Here is a 22,158-nt window from a genome sequence, read left to right on the forward strand (position 1 = left end):
CCCTTTTCCACTAGAAAATGGACCCCCCAGGTGAGCATAATATCCCCAATATTATTTAACTTTATGATTAACGACATTTTTCCGGACAAGTGGCCAGAAATTTCTACTGCTAAATTCGCTGATGACATTTCTTTTTGGATATCATCCACTTCAGGAAACCAAGACACAATCAAACTTAAAGAATGCTAAACCACATCCAAAACTGGGTCCAAAAATTGGGGTTCCATATTAACGTCAAAAAACCTGTGGGCATCTTATTTAAAAAACAAAGAATGCAAAATTATACACCCAAACTACACCTTAATAACCAGGAAATCAAGTTCGAAAAAGAGGCCAATTTCGTAGGTGTAACTCTTGACCAACACATGACATGGACAGCCCACATTAATAATTTGGTTAACTCATGTCAAAAAGACTTAAATCTCATGCGACCTATCAATGGTACAAACTGGGGAGACGACAAACAAACACTTATTAACATATACAAAACTCTTATACAGTCTAGACTGGACTACGCTGCTCCGGTCCTCCACTCCCTCTCCCCATCCAACCTACAAAAACTTCATTCCATACAGTATAAAGCCCTTAAGCAAGCCCTAGGCACTAGGACTGGCACCTCCCACAACACTCTTCTCCTACTTACAGGCATCCCTTCAATCAAAACACGAATAAACCAAACAGGACTCAATTACTGGGCTGGGGCCCAACACAACCCAATATACAACTTATCTCAACTAAATACACCAACACTAAAAAATCCACTATCAAAAAATTTAAGAACAACCCAAACAAAGCCCCTCTACTCACTCACCTCAACAATCTGCTTCACTCACAACATCTAAACAACATCCAGCACACACCTCCCATAACAAGCTACATCCACGACAAACCTCCACCCTCTACAGATACTACCCTAGCAGAAACACTTCGAAATCTCCCTAAAAACACTGACATTCACACCAAAACAAACCCCATCCAAACCCACATCAACCTAAACTCCCCCACAACCACATATATATATATACAGACGATCAATCGGTACAAACAATCGCACAGGCATAGGCATCCACGTACAACAAACACCCCCCTTAACAACAAACCTCCACTATACAAACCACACAAACATTAACACAGCAAAATTAACAGCCATCCACCTAATCCCCGCTATACACCACACCAACATCTTAATACTCACAGATTCCCTCAGCGCCATCAAACAACTCCAAAATAAGCATTTAAAATCACGTAACGACCTAATACACAACATAATTATACAGATTCACTCATTACATCAATTAAATAAAAACATAACATTAATGTGGATACCAGCTCACACTCACAACCAAGGAAATACTACAGCAGACACAGCAGCCAAACTAGCCACCACTCAAAACTCTCCAGCCATACAATTCCACACATCCAAAACAGAAATCAAACAACTCATTAAATCTCACACACTCAACCAAAACTACCAAAACAACTTCAATACAAACAAATACATCTGGGTTAAAGCCATCATAACCAAACCTATCACAAAAACCCTAACCTATTCAAACAACAAACACATTGACATACTTATCACTAGACTAATCACCGGCATAACAAACTTAAACCATGCATTATACAAACAAAATAGACACCCAGATGGACTATGCACACAATGCAAACTACCCGAAACATTTGAACATATATTTACACAATGCCACAGACAAACATCAATCAATTACATAACTCCATACCCAGCAAATATCACAACATACACCTCCTACTCAACCCACACAACCCACCCAACATTTTCAACGCTATAGCCACCTTTCTCACTAACTCCAACCTAATAAGTAAAATTTAGGCCATCCCAAACAAATTCTATATAAACATAACCTAATCAAATCTCTCACCTTACCCCCCACTATCTAGAAAAGGGATCCAAATTCACATTTCCCTGCGTGGCCGTCTTCTCGCCTTTTTTCACACCAGATACGCTTGGTATGCGCTCCAGATACGCTTGGTATGCGCTTGGAGTTGGTCACTGGTGACACGAAACGCCTTGCACCGATCACCGATATTACTTCAACTAAAAAGTTGGCCCCGCCATCTCTAACCTCCTCCTCCTCTCAAGCCCTCAGCTAACAGACTACAGACCTCACCCCAGGCCACCGGCCGCGGCCCTCAGGCCAGGAAACACGCAAGTGTTACCCACTGAACTATTCCCAGAGACTACTCTCATAAAATCCTAAAGACAATCAAGCAATCGCTCTCTACAATATTCATCTCCCCTTTTCTTTTCCTAAATCTCTTGTATAAATGTACTTTATTTTTCATTTGTTTGTATTCATCTGTGTATATAGTGTACATAATTCAAGCCCCTACTGCCCCCCCCATACAAACCAACCTCCCCTCCCCACCATGGCCTCCCTCCCTCTCCATCTCACTGTTCTCCACACCAACAAAAAGATTTCCCACCCCTCACCTCCCCATATCAAACAAACCCCATCCCTATATATTTTGGTATTGACCTTGACTCCCTCGCCCCACCCCAACAAACAACCAAACAACCACCCCCTCCTCCACAACACCCAAGCAACACAACTAAATCCACCAAACGCCCACACATCTCACCCACCCAAAGCTCCCAATCAAACAAAAAACAATGCGACAAAGCCACTCCACCCCAAACCCAAGACAACAAACTTCTACTCCTCGCTTTCGCCACAAACACCCACACACCACTTAATCACACATACTTAATAAATAAATTTGCCCTTTGCCTCAAACAGAACAACATACAATACAAATAATTGCGGACGAGGCTTCAAAATCACATTCACTGTCCAACAATCACTAAACTACACCTTAAAACACACTCTCATAGACGGCAAGCAGATAAGTTGGCAATACCCACGCTGGCAGACATCAATCCAAGGAGTCATATACATAGACACAATAGAAACAGAATCAGATATCAAACACTACATTGACATCGCAAACACCATTCCCAATCAACCCAAAATCACAAACTTCAGAGCCATCAACAACAGACAACCCACCACCTACATCCCTAACACACAAACAACCTTCCTCACATTCGACACCACTACACTCCCCACTCACATTACATTTGGCGCTCTCACTTACAAAGTACACCCAACGTGCAAAAACCCACAACAATGCAAATATTGTTTCTTATTCTCACACATCTCCGACTCATGCAAACTCCCCATGTTATGTCCAAAATGCGGGTCGGACACACACACACACTTGATGAATGTCGCCAACAAAAATACTGCATTCACTGCAACACACCCGGCCACACCGCTACACAAAATACATGTCCCATCAAACAAAAACACATCCTCAGGCTCAACAAACACATCAAAAACACCGACCTGCCAAAACCAGCACGCACATTACTCTCATACAACTCCATCCTCTCAGCTAGCTCATCCTCCCCCTACACTTCCTCCAACCCCAACTCATCATTCTACTCAACCCCCCCCCTCACCTAAACCCACCAAACACCGCTCCACCCAACCAACCACCAAACCTACACGCTCTACCCACCCACCCAAACCAAACCCCCTACCCACACACCCCCTAAACAACCCCTCCTCCCCACACCCATCCCAACTGCCCCACCTAAACAAACACGCCCCAAAACTGCACCCCCCCCAACCCCTACCCACAAATAAAACTCAAGCCCCTCCACCTAAAAAACACCCAGCACCAGCCCACAAACCCACACTAACCCTCACACCACAAAAATTAAACCAAAACTTGTCGAATTTATCATTGCAGCCACACTAATGGAAAAACCAACAGCTAAAAAGCTACATACTCTCACATAAATCCAAACTCTATCACAAAAGCTTGGCCAGTCTCCTCATTGCTCTCAAAACCCCCTTTTAAACAACCAACCTCTAAGCTACTCTAGCACCAAATCCCCATTCTTCCAAATTCATGCCCCACGCCATGGCATTTATTAAAATCCTATTTCTAATTGCAGTAACCATGGCACTTATACAGTGGAACTGCAACAGTCTCCGAGCTCATGGGCATGAGCTCAAGGCACTCATTGCCCAAAACAAAATTTCACCCGATATTATAGCTCTGCAAGAAACAAGTGGAAACCTGACATACAATTGAACTTGTTGCACACAATGACTGACTGACTGAGTTTGGTTTTACGCCGCTTCTAGCAATATTCCAGCAACATCACGGCGGGGGACACCAGAAATGGGCTTCACACTTTGTACCCATGTGGGGATTCGAACCCGGGTCTTCGGGGTGACGAGCCAACGCTTTAACCACTAGGCTACCCCAACGCCCCTGCACACAATGAAGTGGACGTAGATGAAGATTCTTATTTTTTAGCACATGGCATATCTGTGGATCATGATTAACTTGTGTATTAAGTTTGGTGAACCCTAGCATGTATAGTTTCGATGATATGCTGTGGCCGAATCCAGGACAAAATCCACCCGGACAAAATCCACCCCAAAATTGAAACCTAGGACAAAATCCACCCGGACAAAATCCACCCCTAATAATTCCACCCTAAGAAAAAAAAATAATAATGACATGTTTAGTCACAGAAATGAATTTTATTCATATCAATCATTCATAATCGATAACAAAAACAACCAAAATACATATGTAAGCACATTTTTGCATATATAAATATGACAACTGCACATTTCACATTTATGAATCATTCATGCATCAATACATATATAAATATGACAACAGCATATATTTTCACACATTCAGACATATCTATGACTAAACATCTTGCCACATTTCAACAACGCAAACCACGGCCAACGCCGTGGAGAAAGTCCTCGGGTGTCTTTTCCTTCGCTGCGTAGGTCTTGCACAGACCTTCAAGGCGTTCTTGGAGACGTTTGGTGGTTGTTCTGGTTCTTTTTCTTTTACGTAATGATCAAAGTGTGAGACTACTTAATGATACATGAAAGAGGAAAGTAGTGATCAAAATGTGACAAATGGAGAAACCTTTAATGTTTGAAACAACATCTAGGAACAACAGCCAATTAGGAAAACGTAAATGCTATCAAAACAATGCTTGCAATACTTGAGAAAAACAACTTGATCAAAGATCAGGACACACTAAAACTTAGCAATTTGAGAAGGGTTGATATTGTCCATTTTTTTGTTAAGAAGAGGTGGATTTTGTCCGGGGTGGCAATTTTGGGGTGGATTTTGTCCGGTCACCGCTGTGGCCAGGTAACCATCAAACACATTTTGCACCAAGTCGTGTTTCCATGGAAACAACAACAAAACAAATTCTGAAAAAAAATTAAAATAGCAAAAGGCACATCAATGGGTAATGATTAACATGTGTGTGAAGTTTGGTGAACCTAGCATGTAAACTTTAAGAGATATGCTCCGGACAAAACCATCAAACACATTTGACACTAAGTCGTGTTTCCATGGAAACAGCAGTAAAACAAAATTCTGAAAAAAACTTTAAAATAGCAAAAGGCACTGTAACGGGTTGGGGGTGGGGAACGTGGTAGTCAGGATATATTTACCATCCCAACCGTCAGTTTTGAAGATATATGTAAAAACGGATTAAAAGAAAATTCTCACAAATAAATAAAGTCGAAGTACTTTTTAAATATCCATTTATATTTAGCAGATTTAATGTATAAACAATCTCTGAATCAACAACACATGTTTTGATGACGTAATCGCCTGGAGATCGCGGGACAATTCGAGCATATCTCTCGAGCGAATCATAACCATTAAATCTTACGACAAAATACATTAATATGAACTTGTAACTACAATATACATTGTTTTTACACACAATACACGTATGTAATAAGATGTAATCATGTTTTGAGAGGTTAACAAACATGAACACGATCTCGGAAGCGTGAAAAAATACAAAGTCCTCGATCGTTTACGACCTGACAATTACAATAGCCCTGTTTTTTTAAAGAAGAATCGTCCCGAGTTAACATATTTACATTAATACAGCTGTATAATCCTATTTTTTCCTCTCTCTTGCAGTTTGCCCTTACAGTTACAAGGTGAGCATAACAATACAATTCAAACAATACAATTATGCATTTCAGATAAATACATGTTACATAATATCATGTTATGTACATACATTAATAATTCCTTACCTTGTGTTAATTCTTATGCACATTTCATATACTTACACATATCCTGGGAATATGAATATATATCCAAGAAAATATAGATCACCTCTCATTTTTAATGTCACAATGAGGTAACCCAATACTGGTAAGTATGTTCCATGAACATATTGTCTATCATCAGTCTGTACTACAGTTCTTCATCTTTCAAAAACACTCTTGTCCTGCAAACACAGTTCATTAGTCCTTGAATTGCTCCTGCTCTGTACTTTCCAGGTTATGGTGCCGTTGGTTTAATGGTGTCAGAAGTGGGATTCTCTCATTTTACTCAGCTTATTAGTGTAATTATGGATGATTATCAAAATAGTTTTTCTGATAAACTCTATGCAATGGAAGGCCCTGCAACTAGCTTAAGGTTACATACCAAACGTATTATGGATAATCAAAACAGTATCCAGGTCGCGAGAGAATGTCGCAGACCATTGGAAGATGGTGCCACAAGAGAAGATAGCGCCAGGGCTGTTGATCCGAGTAGGTCCTTCAGTGAAGGTGACTTGCAGGGTCATGGCAGGCAGCAACATTTTCAGTGTGATTCGCAGTCGCTTGACTCGAACAGGCAAAAGTACTGCTCACCATCTTTGTATGACAATGTGTCATACAGACCTCTTGGAAGGAATGACCATCCTTCACAGCAAATGGCCAGTCACAATGAGATGAACATGGTTAACATCATGGCACAGCTCTCAAACACAGTTATGAGCTTAGCGGAGCGGGTTAATGCCATGGATGTCAGACAAACTGATTCTAGAGCTACTCCTGTGGCGCGGATATCTTTGCACTTGCCAAAGTTCAGTGGTAAGGGGGATTATGCTGCCTTTGAGGCTCAGTTCAGGAATGTGGCTAGGCAATCACATTGGACTGACCAGCAGTGTGCTGATATGCTAGGATGCGCTCTGGAAGGAGCAGCACAGGTGTTTTATGCCAGGTTACCTGAGCGTAGTTGCTATGACTACCAATGGCTTGCAGATACCCTTCGGAGACGATATGGTAGAAGTTTTCCTGAGGTTAAGCAGGAAGAATTACTAAACCGAAATCGTAACCCTGGGGAGTCAATAGCAGATTTGAGAGATGATGTTTGGCGACTTTTCTAGGAAGCCTATCCTGATCTGGATGATGGCATCCAGGAGAGATTGACGCTAGATGCTCTGAAAAGAGCAGTTGACAAAGATCTCCGTCTCCAGTTCCTTGACCAGAGTGTTTGCACACTACAAGGAGCAGTTGAGCAGTTGCAGAAAGGTATGTGTCTGTATTGGGCAGACCAAACTGTCGAACCACTCACGGGTCTGTGAAAGCCACGGGTCGGAGAAGAAAGTACATTTTGAGTCGCCGGATAGAACTGAGGATAAACTTAATGTTTTTTCGAAACAGCTGGCAGACTTACAAAAAAATGGTTGACAGATTGTCTCAAATGCAAGAAAGTGGTAGTTCTAAAGGGACAAAACAGTTCAATGAGTCAAACTCCTTATGGCAGTCCAGGGCGTACCCTAAATAGGGGCATGCGCAGCTCTCCGAGTCCATCTAGGCATGACAAGAGAGCAAATTCATTTTGTTCAATCTGTCATAGACCAGGACATTGGACATCACAGTGTGTGAGTCAGTCAACTGGTAGAGCAACTCCGCAGCATGCGCAGGGAAATGCCAACCCGCCATCTCGGACTTAGGTCGGGATTTGGCGGATGACAATGTTACATTGAATCCTAAGTTAACAGACTCAAGTGATCAGCTGGAAAAGGAGGTGATTGCAGCAGAGGCACAACCACAAAATTCTCTCACAGCTGATTCTGAGCAAGTTATTGCAATGATGAGACCTTGTTTTAAAATAGGTGATGAAGGCCAGTTAGTTAATATCAAACTGGATAACGCTTACGCTACTTTGTTAGTGGATACTGGTAGCCAAGTGTCTTTGATCTCTCTGAGTTCTTACAAGTGTCTTCCTCGTTCTGTTTTACTGAGTCCTATTACTTTGTCCTTGGAGGCTGTTAATGGAACCTCATTTCCTGTAAAGGGAATATTCAAGGCATTGTTGACTTTAAGTGAAGACATGGAACCTACGCAGGAAGAATTTCTTGTAGCTGAGATTGAGAACTCGTTCGAAGTTGATGGTATTTTGGGAATGGACTTATAAACCTATGGCCAATTTTGTCTATTGTTCTTGCAGTTGCTTCGCATTATGGAATAACCTCGGTAGAGGTTTTACGATTGCAGGATGTTTTACAATGATCATTGTAATACCTCGCAGGAGGTTTTACAATGACCGTTGTAATACCTCATACGAGGTACGAAGTTTTACAATGGTCGTTGTAAAACCTCATACCCTGATGACTGATCGTAAAATATCTAATTATTGAAAATTTCCAATATTCTTTGGCCATAACTGGTTTCGAACCCGCAACCCATCGCTCTCTAGCTTGGGCTTTATCCACTACGCTCTGAAGGATCGCTGTGAGGAATGAGATTGTTTGTCAGTATGAACCATGTGTTTCTCACACACGACAGGTACTGCGGGCAGCGACGTGCAGGACACGGGTAGCGCATGCAGAGCACGAGCATTGTGCCAGTCGCATCCCAGTTGACACCGGCTGTTCCAACATTTGCAGGCTGTTCCATCAATGTTGTTCTACTCAGTACATGCACAAATTGACAATAAGTGTTGTCTTAGGCGGTTTATAAGTTAGATAAAACACTCCTCCTCGGTTTTGGTTGAGATTGTAAAACCTCAGTGTCAGGATTTCCTTCCCCTGAGGTTTTACAATCTCAACCAAAACCTCGGAGTCGTGTTTTATCCTACACATACTCACTGATCTAGGTGCTGTAGTTGATCTTGCAGATCACAGGATCAAGTTACTGGGAGTTTGGTTACCTACTTTTGCAGCTGACAGAGCTGCAGTAGTAGCTGAAGATACCTGTCTTCCACCACAGTCAGGGTCTTATGTTAAACTGTCATTACCCAATAATCAACAGAACAATAATGTTCTTGTAGAGCCATGTAAGGAGATTTTAGCACAATGTGGTCTTCTCACGAGTAACAGTGTTGTGAAAAGGGCAAATACAGCATATGTTAAACTCATTAATGTGACAGACAACCCAATTACTCTGGCTTCTAGTAGAATTTTGGCTCAATGTCAAGGTGTTACTTTGTACTCAAACAAAAACATCAAGAGAATTGCAAAACTTCAGGTAAAAAATGCAGTGATTCCTGATTATCTGAAAGATCTGTATGACAGAAGCAAATCTAATCTTGATGAATCTCAACAGGAGGAATTGAAAAATGTCCTGGGTAGTTATCAGAGTACTTTTGCTAAGAATGATGATAATTTAGGGCGCACTGGGTTGGTAAAGCACACTATCAATACAGGTGATGCGTAAGCAATTAAGCAGGCCCCAAGACGCCAGGCACTTGCAAAACGTGAAGTAGAGCAAAAAGAAGATGCTCGAATGTTGGAGCAAGGTGTGATTATACCCTCTACTAGTCCATGGGCTTCACCAACTGTTTTAGTGCAACGTAGTGATGGCCGTTACAGATTTTGTTGTTACTACCGGTTGTTGAATCTTTCAACTAAAAAAGATTCATACCCTCTACCGAGAATAGAAGACTGTATTGATAGTCTAGGTGGTGCGAAACTGTTCTGCACTATGGACCTACAAGCAGGATATTGGCAGGTAGAGATGGACTCTAAAGATCGTGAAAAGACTGCATTTGTGTGGACTATATGAGTGGACTGTTATGCCATTTGGTCTGTGCAGTGCACCGAGTGTGTTTGAACGGTTGATGGAAACAGTGCTCAGAGGTCTACAATGGGTAGAATGCCTCTGTTTCCTTGATGACATAATTGTCTTTGGAACTAATTTTGAGCAAACTCTCCAACGATTCAAAATGGTCTTAGACAGACTTACAGCAGCTGGATTAAAGCTTAAGCCAAAGAAATGTCACTTGTTTCAGACCAAAGTGAACTTTTTAGGACATGTGATTTCAGCAGATGGAATCCACACACAACCTGAAAAAATTGAGGCTGTAAAAGAATGGCCTACACCAAAATGTCGAAAAGATGTTTTGAGGGATTTGGGTTTGGCAAACTACTACAGGCGGTTTGTTCAAAACTTTTCTAAAATTGCAAGACCCTTAACCAGACTACTAGTGAACTAGTTGAGTTTCAGTGGAGTGAAGAAGCAGACAAAGCTTTTATGAGCTTAAAAGTCGCTCTCACTTCCGCTCCGATTCTTGGTTTTCCTCAACCAGATGGCCAAGTTATTGACACTGATGCTTCAGGTGAAGGACTCGGCGCAGTGTTATCACAAGTACAGGAAGGTGGGGGAAGTTGTTCTGGGATATCTCAGTAAGACTCTCTCTGCAGCTGAGAGGAACTACTGTGTTACCCGACGTGAACTTCTTGCGGTGGTGACTGCTTGCCGGTATTGGCATCCATATGTATTTGGACGGCCTGTCATTATTAGAACTGATAATTCTGCTGTGGTTTGGGCCAAGCTGATTAAGAAACCTGTAAATCAGATGGCCAGGTGGTTGCAAGAGCTAAGCAATTATGACCTACAGGAGATTCATAGACCAGGGCGCATTCATTGGAATGCGGATGCCTTAAGTCGTCGACCTTGTGTACCATGTCCTCAATGCAAACGGGAGAATGGACCTTGCAGCAAACAATGCGCTGGTCTTGATTCATCTCCAAGCTTTTGTGGTACACCCAAGCTGTTCATTTTGAACAACTGTCGCCCGATGAATTGAAAAATCTTTTGTTAGAGGATAATGATATTGCACTCATCTACAAAGCTAGAGCTAATAATATCAAGCCGCAGTGGAAGGAGGTATCTGGAACTTCAAATGCTTGCAAGGCTCTGTGGGGACAATATGATCGATAGTCTATTAGTTATTAGACAAGGGGTACTCCATAGGAGATGGGAGAACAAAGATGGCAGACGATGGCACTGGCAGATTGTCATGCCAACTTGTAAACGTCGCCTTATCCTCACCCAGAATCATGATTCTCCATTAGGAGGCCACCTAGGGGTGGAGAAAACTCTCCAAAAAATCCAACAGTCGTATTATTGGATTGACATGAAAAGAGACATTAGACAACACTGTACTAAGTGTGACAAGTGTACTGCTGGGAAACGACCCTCGAAGCAGAGAGCACCCATGAAGCAGTATGTAACTGGCTCACCTATGGAGCTACTAACAACTGATATTATAGGACCGCTTCGATCGTACACAGTCTGGTAACAAGTACATCTTGGTGGTTACCGATGCATTCACAAAATGGACAGAGGCTTATGCCATGCCAAATATTGAGACGAGAACAGTAGCGAAGAAGATAGTGGAAGAGTGGGTTTGTCGCTTTGGTACACCTGCACTGATACACAGTGACCAGGGCAGACAGTATGAGGCTACTCTCTTCCAAGAACTATGTAAGTTGCTTGGCATTGTGAAGACAAGGACAACAGCTCTGCGACCGCAAGCCAATGGCCAGGTTGAGCGTTTTAACAGTACCTTGAGTGCCATGCTCTGCATATATGCAGATGGGAAACCTAAATCATGGGACAAACATCTTCTGTATGTCATGGCAGCTTACAGATCTTCTAGACACGAGTCTACTGGGTTTACGCCAAATGAACTTACACTGGGCAGAGAAGTACGATTACCAGTCCAACTGATTACTGGGAATCCTAATGAAACGGCTCAGAAACAGGATGACTATGTTGAGGAATTAAGGGAAAGGTTTGTATGCCTTTGAGTCTGCTCGTCGTTGCCTTAAACATTCTTCAGAAATAAGGAAGAAAAGGTATGATGTGGGAACTAAAGAGTTTCGGGCTCAAAGTTGGACAACCAGTGTGGTTATATAATCCTGGGAAGAATCTCCCATCCAGTAGGAAGTTCATTCCTTGCTGGAAGAAGGGATGGGTTGTCATCAAACAGATTGATGATGTGACTTACCGGATACAGGATGGTCCAAATAACTCACCTCGTGTTGTCCATGCCGACAGACTTCTGCCTTATGAGGGAGATGCTCCTCCAACATGGTGGACTTCTCAATAATTCTCACATGTTGATAGCGTACCGTTATTTCCCATGAATCTGAAAACAATTACTTATTTCCCTATATGCTTTGTTTTGCGAGAGTTGAATGTTGCAGTTAAATTGTGGATGTAACAGATCCAAATGAGATCTAAGGAAGGTTTTAGCATGGAAACTGAATGTTAAATGACTTATCTTTTAAATGGTGAAGATTTAAAATTTGGGCTTGCTGTAAGCTTTCTAATCTATTTACTAGATATGGTTGTTAGGTGTGGATTTTACTCTTGTTCTCTCTTACGGAGGCTGATGAAGGATCATAATTCATGAGAGTATCTAGAATAAAGAAAAGGTGATAAGCACTGTTATAAGTTGCAATATCTCTAAAGTGAGTGTTGCTTACTTCTTTGCAGTCGCAACAATGGCTGACATTTTAGATCTTGGAGTGGAAGAAGATGAGGTGATGGATTTGGTGAAGGAAGAACGGGTGGTGAAGGAGGGGGCGCCAGGGATGAAGTTCGTAAAGTTCATTCGGAACATGGACTGCCCTGCCTGTCTGGTTACAAAAACGTTCCCATCAAGACGTGTGTTTGAAGAGCACTGGGCGCAGATGCACCAAAGGGTGCACAAGACATTTGCATGCCCTGTTAAGAGGTGCAAGAGCTCACGTTCCTCAATGAAAGCTCTAAAATATCATGTAGCCCATTCCCATGTCATCACTTCCAATGTTGACAAACTGTGTGCTGAGGTGACCTTGGAGGTGGAAAGAAACGAGAATTTTGTTGACCCTGGGGTCTACTTTTTATCATGGCAAACATGGCGACCCCGGGACAAGAGGGCGGGTAAGAAGGGGAAAGCAGCGAAGTCCTCAACCTCTTGCTCTGCCCTGTCTGCTCATGAGCCACAGGCTGTTCATCAAGAACCAACTGAATCAGATAAACCCACACCTATGCCAACTGTGTCTGATCTGCAGATGGAAATTGCAGCTCTTCGAGAGCGCAACACTATCCTGCAACAGGCCCTTGCTACTCCGCCTGGGGCGCAGTGGCCATCCTGCCAAGACATCCCAACCAGAGACCATATATCGGTATATGGTCTCTGTCCCAACTAACAAACCCCAGCTGGATGAATTCATTGCTAAAGGCTGGGAGGCGATGGCTGCATTGTATATTGTAGTTACAAGTTCATATTAATGTATTTTGTCGTAAGATTTAATGGTTATGATTCGCTCGAGAGATATGTTCGAATTGTCCCGCGATCTCCAGGCGATTACGTCATCAAAACATGTGTTGTTGATTCAGAGATTGTTTATACATTAAATCTGCTAAATATAAATGGAAATTTAAAAAGTACTTACGCAGGCGTGTTCCTGGAGGTGGTAACTGGTAAACTATATCCGTTTAATTTAATGTCACGTCTTATTTGGATGTTAGATCGCATTCTTCTCGCTCTAACGTTCAGCGTCTTCTGCTACATGCATTACCGGAAGTACGATGACGTCATATAGCATACTCTCGTTCTAAAGCAGTTAGAGAGACAACAGACTCAACGTAAGTTGTAGTGTTTTTGGGCCGAGATATTTTTTAGGTAATTTTGCTTTATTAGAGTTTTATATTTGAATTACTAATAACTACAGTGCTGCATTCTTGGCTCTGCCTTTGCGCACAGAAGTTATTCTTGTGAAATTGAAAATTTGGAAGTTATAGGAATAATAGATCTACAGTACTCTGAACTGTCATAACGGACAAGTCGGTAAACTAGCAAAGTTTTATTCACTCTTGCAGTTGCGTATCCTTGAATTGCTATTGTCATCTGTAACATAAATAACGACAGTGAGTAAAGATTCACTGACTATATTTATTTGTGAGAATTTTCTTTTAACCCCCTGGCTGCCGAGTTTTTTTCAGGCGCACATTTTCATACGGTTTGAAAAGTGATCGTTGTGCGAGAATTGCGCTCGCGTGGTCCCTGGATCTACGTACGGATATAAAATTACACAGAAATGTAGAATATTAAATTTCCTATCCGTTGGTATAAATATAAGTGCAACTACCCCTCGGTTTGAGAAATAGACACTGCTAAATGTTGTCCAATTTTTTTTATGCGTTAAAAAACAGTAATTTTATCCGCTTTTTATCGCGCACCGATAAAAGCACTGTGCTACGAATTTTTTAATGTGGCATCTTTACGGAAAGTGTTAGCGAAGAAAATACAGCTTGATATCTGAACGACATAAGTGTATATGAATTGGGTTTATGTGCTTGTGCATAACGTTATACGCTCAACATTAAAAATGACTCGCAATAAATGTCAAAAATGGATTTTCTTCTATGACGTCAAACGACGACAGAGAGGTCATACACATATAATGATAAGGGGGCATAACTCCGTTATGCGTAACACTAGGTCCATGTAACTCAGATCACTTGGAGAGAATTTGTTGTGGATACGGACGCTATATTTTCGTTATTTTATGTTCATGGTGAACCAAACTATCCCAATTCAAAGTTCCCCAATGTGAGCGGATGCAGTTTGGTAGTTTCACAATTTACAAGAAAAATGACAACGTATTACATGTGAAAGCACGTAATAGTGATTTGGATGGCCCTATCCGATATATAAGTTAGTTCTTAGATTCCCATATTGTCCTGTTTGTGTAGATGTATTTTGACTAATTTTGCATCGTTATTACCAGAGTACTAGCCATATCTTCAAATGTAATGAAATTGCTGAAAATAATACACCATTTTAGTTGACGTCATTGCTTGTTTTATGCATTTTGCGACGTCGGAAAAAAAGACGACACTGGTATGCTGTTTAGTACATATCTCACCTAATTTCCTTTAATTGTGTGAAAGGTCTCGGCTTCTATGTCAGAATTTAAGCCTCTTTAGACAAAACATAAAATGACTGATTTTTCCATTTAAATAGTGTCCTGAATATATCAACAATTAGACAGTTTGACTGTGTATCTTTTGTGAGAAACACGCGCACCTGTTTGGCATCAATTTAACGTAAATGAAAAATAACATTTCACAACACCCGAATATTTTGTTTAGGATAAGAATTTTCTTTGTTTATGATTATGTAGCTATTTCTCTTCATAAGTATGCAATGGAAGATGCAAAAGATAGCTTTTATATATGGAATTAGTACGTACTATATATTAGAATATGGATGTAAGATTTGTCCAAATTAAGACATGACATGGTTTATATATTTTTAAACAATTTTCGTATAAATATAGTTAGAGTTTGATATCCTGTCATCACAATATTTTAAATCGAATATGAATTGATTATATTATCGAAAACAATGATAGTGAATCATAAAACGTTTCCGACAAACGCGCACCTGGCCAATCAATTTACATCATTGTTTTTTCTCTATAAAACCGACACACAAATGTGCAAAAAACAAGACAATTCCTTTAAATATGTGTGCATATACATTTCATACCATATATAAAAATCATTTTCATTAATATTATATCAGTTTTACTTATAAGGTTGAATTAAATCGCCGTTCATTAACCTGTTCATGTGAAACTGCAATATTAGAATCCAAATGCATTGAATATTGTACATCATCGGAACTAACGCAATTGCAGTTATGGCTACGTTTGATCTTCTAACACTTGTGTAAAGGTTTAGAATATGGTGTATTGCACTTAAATATGTCAATTTCCTATGTAAATATGATTCAAACAATCAAAAAACTTTCAAAGAATAAAACACCGTAAACCCTATACGCACGTATGATATGATATTGAACAAGGCTAAATGTGGATAATGAAGTCAGTTTCATGAAAAAGTATCTGAACTATACGCAAAATATACACCATAATACTGACAGTGTAATCGGAAGGATTGGGCGATTGTGTTTTACTCTTGTTCAACCGACCTTCACCTCAAAGAAATTGCCTAATATGTACAACAATGTTGACGTATGACATCACTACCGCTGACCGATTTCTTACAAAATGGCGGCTTTGCTGACAAGGGTATTTTACAGGATTTTGCGAGGACCCTTCCATTGATTCAGGGATCGTTTGTCCATAAATATGAGATGTAAGTAATCAGAATGATTCTGACTATCTGTGTATTGTTATATGTTTTTATCGTTTTCACTAAAAGTAAGAGAGAAAAGACAGAAATCCAGATAATTACCGTTGTCGTTCTGCGTGATTTTCCGTCAGTCATGGCGTCACGCTGCACGGAAACTTTGACAATTTCTTATGAATTATCAAATCATTGCATTGTATCTATTTATAATTTCCTACTTCTTGCTACGATACTCTTTCCATGCATATTCCAAAGGTATTGAGCCATTGCAAGCAATGAATAGACGGATGAATGTTGGAAAATTTCAGAAAATGCTACACAGTGTAAAATAGGTTTTTGTCTTTGTTTACATTTCGAACCAGCGCAGTCTTTCGAGCACAGCGTTCGTTTTCACACCAAATATGTTTCGTCTCATTTTATCTAGACAGTTTGCATTGGTGACAAAGACCACTTGCAGTTTGAGTCTAAAATGTATGGGGAGTTTATTGATGCATTTTTCGAAGCTGAATATGAAATATACGTGATGTAATATGCGTCTCAATACCGGCCTTCGCGAAACGTGATTTTGTAAACACTATCCAATATGGCGGAAAGCGCTCTACGGCGTTCGTGTAAGTGCATTTTCGAAAACATCCCAACCGATTCTAGATTCATCGGCAACGTTTCAGAATTTTACTTAGCGATTTCATGTAAAACTGATATGAGTGATCATGAATATGTTATTTTTGAAATTCAATACTCCCAGTAATTATCCGGTTTTCACATTTCAAAACATACAGCAAATAACGCTGTGAATCGCGATTTCGTACTGTGTCAAAAATGGCGACATTTTCGATGAAGCCTATTTTGAAAGGTCATTTTCAGCACTTGAACTTTGTCTAAAATAATAGTGGATGGTATCAAGAAACAGGAAATTTCCCGAAGAATTCGAAACTGTGAAGTGTATTTTGTGTGCGTGGGATATTTTGATTTTATTGGACTTGAAATTGAGGGTTGAAGGGGAAGGACATATATGTCCCTGTGGCATCCAGGGGTTCCGTTTTACATATATCTTCAAAACTGACGGTTGGGATGGGACATAAAATATATCCTGACTACCACGTTCCCTAAACTCCAACCCGTTACAGGCACATCAATGGGTAATGATTAACATGTGTGTGAAGTTTGGTGAACCTAGCATGTAAACTTTAAGAGATATGCTCCCGACAAAACCATCAAACACATTTGACACTAAGTCGTGTTTCCATGGAAACAGCAATAAAACAAAATTCTGAAAAAAAATAAAATAGCAAAAGGCACATCAATGGGTAATGATTAACATGTGTGTGAAGTTTGGTGAACCTAGCATGTAAACTTTTATGCTCCGGACAAAGTTTCGGGACGGACAGATTGAATGCTATATACCCCCGTTACGTCGTAGCGGGGTTATAATTACAATCACATCACATATTCCCACACTCACCACACCCACCACAACCCCACACCCACCACCCACAGAACTAAGATACAACATTAAAAAAGCAGACTGGAACAAATTCACAACACTATGTAAACAAATAGACACTACAACCATTTTCAACACAGACATTAACACCTTCAACAACAACCTCACTAACGCCATACTAGATATTACAGAAAAATGCATCCCCACCTTTCGGTATAACCCTGCACAAAAAACAGTCCCCTGGTGGAGCACTGAAATCATTAAAGCCAGAAAGGCAAGAAAAAGGGCCCTAAATCAATCTAAAAGGGACCGTTCGAAATTACATTTGGCAAAACAACTAAGAAATATAACCAAGAAATTAATCCAGGCAGCAAAAAGTGACCACTGGAAACAATTTTGTTCTACCCTTAGGCTATCAAATCGAAACTCCAGAACCATGTGGAATAAATTCAAGGCCATTAAGGGCATCTCCCAAAAAACTATTTCTCCAAACTTTCCGGGCCTAGCCACAAACAAAGACAGAGCTAATGCATTTGCTGCCCACCTTTCGGCCGTAAGTAGCTCCACCAACTACCCACCCTCCTTCCAAATCACTATAACAAGAAGACAAAGTCATCAATATCCCCCGCAATGGCAAAATACTCTTCGTGATTATGTCTACGAGTTATGATTATGTCAAATATTTAGGTGTGTACATAGAAAAGTGGAAGGAGAGTATTGAAAGGGTTTAAAAGTTCTGCTCCAGAAAGGAGCACTATCACCAATTTCAGTCTAAGTCAAACTTGTTGCCATGGAAATGCCAAATATTATTTTATTCAGAATTCCAAAACTACCAAAAGGCACAAGTACACCACCAGATCTATCTATGTGCCAAGTTTGGTGAAGAAATAGTGACCGGTTTTAGAGTTCAGCTCCAGAAAAGAGCACTACTACCAATTTCAGGCTAAGTCGAACTTGTTGCCATGGAAACGCCAAAAATATTTAATTCAGAATTCCAAAACTACCAAAAGGCACCAGTACACCACCAGATCTATCTATGTGCCAAGTTTGGTGAAGACACATTGAACGGTTTTAGAGTTCTGCTCCAGAAAAGAGCACTACCACTAATTTCATTCTAAGTCGAACTTGTTGCCATGGAAACGCCAAAAATATTTAATTCAGAATTCCAAAACTACCAAAAGGCACCAGTACACCACCAGACCAATCTATGTGTCAAGTTTGGTGAAGAAATAGTGAACGGTTTTAGAGTTCTGCTCCGGAAAAGACAAATGTGCACGGACAGACGCACCACGCACGCACGGACGGAGTCCATTTTAATACCCCCCGCAAAACGCGTTGCGGGGGATAAAAAATCATCCTCCATACTAGAGCTCTGACGGGTAGCAAAAATCGGACTCGAGTACCCGAGGGATAAAACCCGACCAGACTTGAGTACCCGAAAATTATAGCATCAATTTTAGTGAGAGCTGTGTGCGTGTGTTTTAAGTAGCTTTCAAAGGAATTTCACACAAGAATGCCGCACTTGTTATAACGTCTGTACTGAATTGAAAACTTACACGAAATCTTTCCTTAAAACGTGTGGTTATCAAATTTGACGAACCACAACCTAATATCATTGACGTATTTGACTAGCATCGGTTTATGCAGGGCCACATTATTCAACTGAGCAATAGCCCATATCAGAAACCAGTTCATGTGAAGCATAGGGTCGCATGTTGCAACACGTTGTTATTAATACACAAAATCGAGAGTTTGAAAAGCTTTGAGACAATGAGGTCCAACCCACAATGCAGAGAACAAAACAAAACAAGCCATTGTCAAAATCAGAACATTTATTAAAGCACATTTCGTTTAACCAATATCAAATGTGAATTTCTTTGAAAAGATTGAGCATTGTAACAAAATGAAATTTCCACATCAGCTGTTGACAACATTAACACAGTTGTACGTGTTGATTTACGCATTGAACTTGAAAACTAGAAATTCAATAAACTGATGATAGTTATAAGATAAAACATTGTATCAATCATGAAATAACCAAACTAGAGCCACAATGCAATTCTTTTAACAATCGACATCAATTTGGTTAAATTGTCGAAGAATGAAACGATTTAAATGGGAAACACATATCCCTGAAGTAACAACAAATAATTAAGTACTGATTAAAACTAACTCTTGAGTTCACCTTGATTTAGGAGTACAATCTCTGTTACTCTGTGTATGTTATGTCCAGAGAAGAAGTCAGTATACTTGACAACTGAGTAAGTTAGACATTAAAATATGCTTCAACAATGATTGAATCAGAACCCAATTTAAGTACATTTAACTCTCTATGGTAATTGGTACACAAATATTAATATCTATAACATGAACACAACGAACTGGAAAACAGCTGGGAATCCCATGCATCACAAATGTGTCATCTTTAACTGTTAAGCATTTCTTCTGGCAGATCTGGAAGAGATGGGTTCTGTTGTTTTTGTACTGACTCACATTCCACTTGGGGAAAGTCCTGTAATGTTCTTGTGATGTTAGGAGCGCGCTCAGTTTCAGAAGTTGTATAATCCGGCATTGTGGCAACTGTGGATTCTGGCTTTGTGAAAGAGGTATGCATGTTTTTGTTAAGAAATATAATAGCATCAGACGTGTCGGGGTGGAGTTAAGCTCTCTGTTGTGTGATTGTAAGCCCGGCTGCAGAAAATGCCCTCTCTGATGGTACACCATTCTCTTCCCACAGAGGTTACTCCTGTCATATCTTCCTACGTAACCTCTGTTCTAATACGGCCCTTTCATGGTGTGAGCGTTCAAGACTCGTGATTGGAGGTAATCAGATTTAGTTGTGCAATCAGCGACGTTGTTTCAAAAGTGATCATTCGCAAGGCCTCGGTAATTTCCGTATACTTCGAGAAAACTAAACCTCTTCCCCTGCGCGATGCGCAAACGTTTCTTCTAGACAGAACTCAGTCTTGTTATGGCGGATCAGTGGCGTCTCCATCGCCCTCGTTGACAACGGACAAGCTAGCCATTAAACGTCTTGTATGTAACATCAACACAAGTCCCCGGCAGATGGGGGATATTTGTGGCCTCACATTTGCTTGTGTTAGTCAAGTTGAATCTAAGTCAATGTAACACGTGTTCTGATTGGATAGAAAGAAGGGAGATAATTCGTGTTGCGATCTTTTGCCACTAGGGGATTTTATGAGAACCGGGAAATATGGCCGTATTAGAACAGAAGTTACGTAGGAAGATATGATAGGAGTAACCTCTGTGGGAAGAGAATGATGGTACACTAGTGCCTGGACTAGAGAGGAAACGTTGTGCAAGGGTTGCAACTCTTGGGAAACAGTGTTTGTTTTCTTTCAACCAGCTTAAACTGAATGATTTGCCTGTTTGCAAGTTAGAAACCTTTGCTGCAGAAGTAAGGAAATCCTCGTACTCTTGTTGTACATTTCTTGAAGACAAGTCAGCGTTCTGGTCATCGGCAATCTCAATTATGTCTCCGAACAGGAAATTCATAGCCTTTTCTGTTTCACAGTACTTGGTTTTTTTCATTGGTGACACTGGTTCCGACTTGACAGTTACTTGTTCGGTAGCTGGTGGGGTGGAAGGAGGGGGTTCTTGACCTTCTCCAGATGTTTCCCTCAAGAGTGTAACAACATGTTCTCGTGTTCCTCTCCGCTGTTCTTCATTAAGAAAGCGAAGATTTTATAAACACGGATCCAGTGCTATGGCCGTCATGGCTGGGGATAGCCAGAAGTCAGCTGTCAGAAGGCGGGATTTAAGTCCATCTGCTAAAGTTGTTTTCATGTCAGCCACAATGCGAGTGTCCAAATCCGACGGAATGAGGTGTTTTGTGACTAAGGCAAACACCAGTGGATAAGCTCCAGCAGCAGTGGGGAACTCCTCGCTGCACAACACCTCTGTTGCAGAAACAATTGGTTTGAGGGCAACTATTAACTGTTCGAGGAGAAGCCATTGGTTGTCTTTGAGGTTGAGATGCTTTTGTTTCTTGAATTTGTCATCATGAAGAACTGCTACAATTGATGCGTGCAACTCATTTAGCCTCTCAAACATGAAATATACAGAATTCCATCTCATTGGAACATCAGTGACTACGTGCTTCACCGTTTTGCCAAGACGCTTCTGTACATCTTCAAGCTCCTGTGTAGCTAGGACAGATTTAGAAAAATAACTTACCAGTTTTCGTGCGTCAATAATCACGTTGTCAATGGCAGTCAATTTCAGTGCATCATGGACAGCTAACTGCAGGGTATGTGCGAAACATCGCGATGCGATGTCGGAAGCCAGTTGCCCTAGCCGCCACAGTCATATTGCTTTGCGTTGTCTGTTGTCAGACCACAAACATACTCAATTTCAAACTCCGTTTGGATGGATACCAAGGCATCAGCGATGTTCTTGCCTGTATGGCGATCCTCCACGCTG

The 22,158-nt window shown here is 40.7% G+C and overlaps 1 protein-coding gene and 1 long non-coding RNA gene across 2 annotated transcripts in view; one reads left to right on the forward strand and one right to left on the reverse strand.

Annotated features, from left to right (window-relative positions):
- LOC124254805 overlaps window positions 1-22,158 on the forward strand; it is a 210,956-nt gene that overhangs the window by 7,788 nt on the left and 181,010 nt on the right. The window lies entirely within an intron of this gene.
- On the reverse strand, window positions 8,114-12,687 carry LOC124254815. Its single transcript, XR_006892561.1, has 3 exons — window positions 12,611-12,687; window positions 12,158-12,270; window positions 8,114-8,182 (listed from the first exon to the last, which is right to left on the reverse strand). It is a non-coding gene; the product is annotated as an uncharacterized LOC124254815 (long non-coding RNA).

The sequence above is a fragment of the Haliotis rubra genome, unplaced genomic scaffold (genome assembly GCF_003918875.1).
Source record: "Haliotis rubra isolate DU_JTF1 unplaced genomic scaffold, ASM391887v1 Scf583, whole genome shotgun sequence".
NCBI lineage: Eukaryota > Metazoa > Mollusca > Gastropoda > Lepetellida > Haliotidae > Haliotis > Haliotis rubra.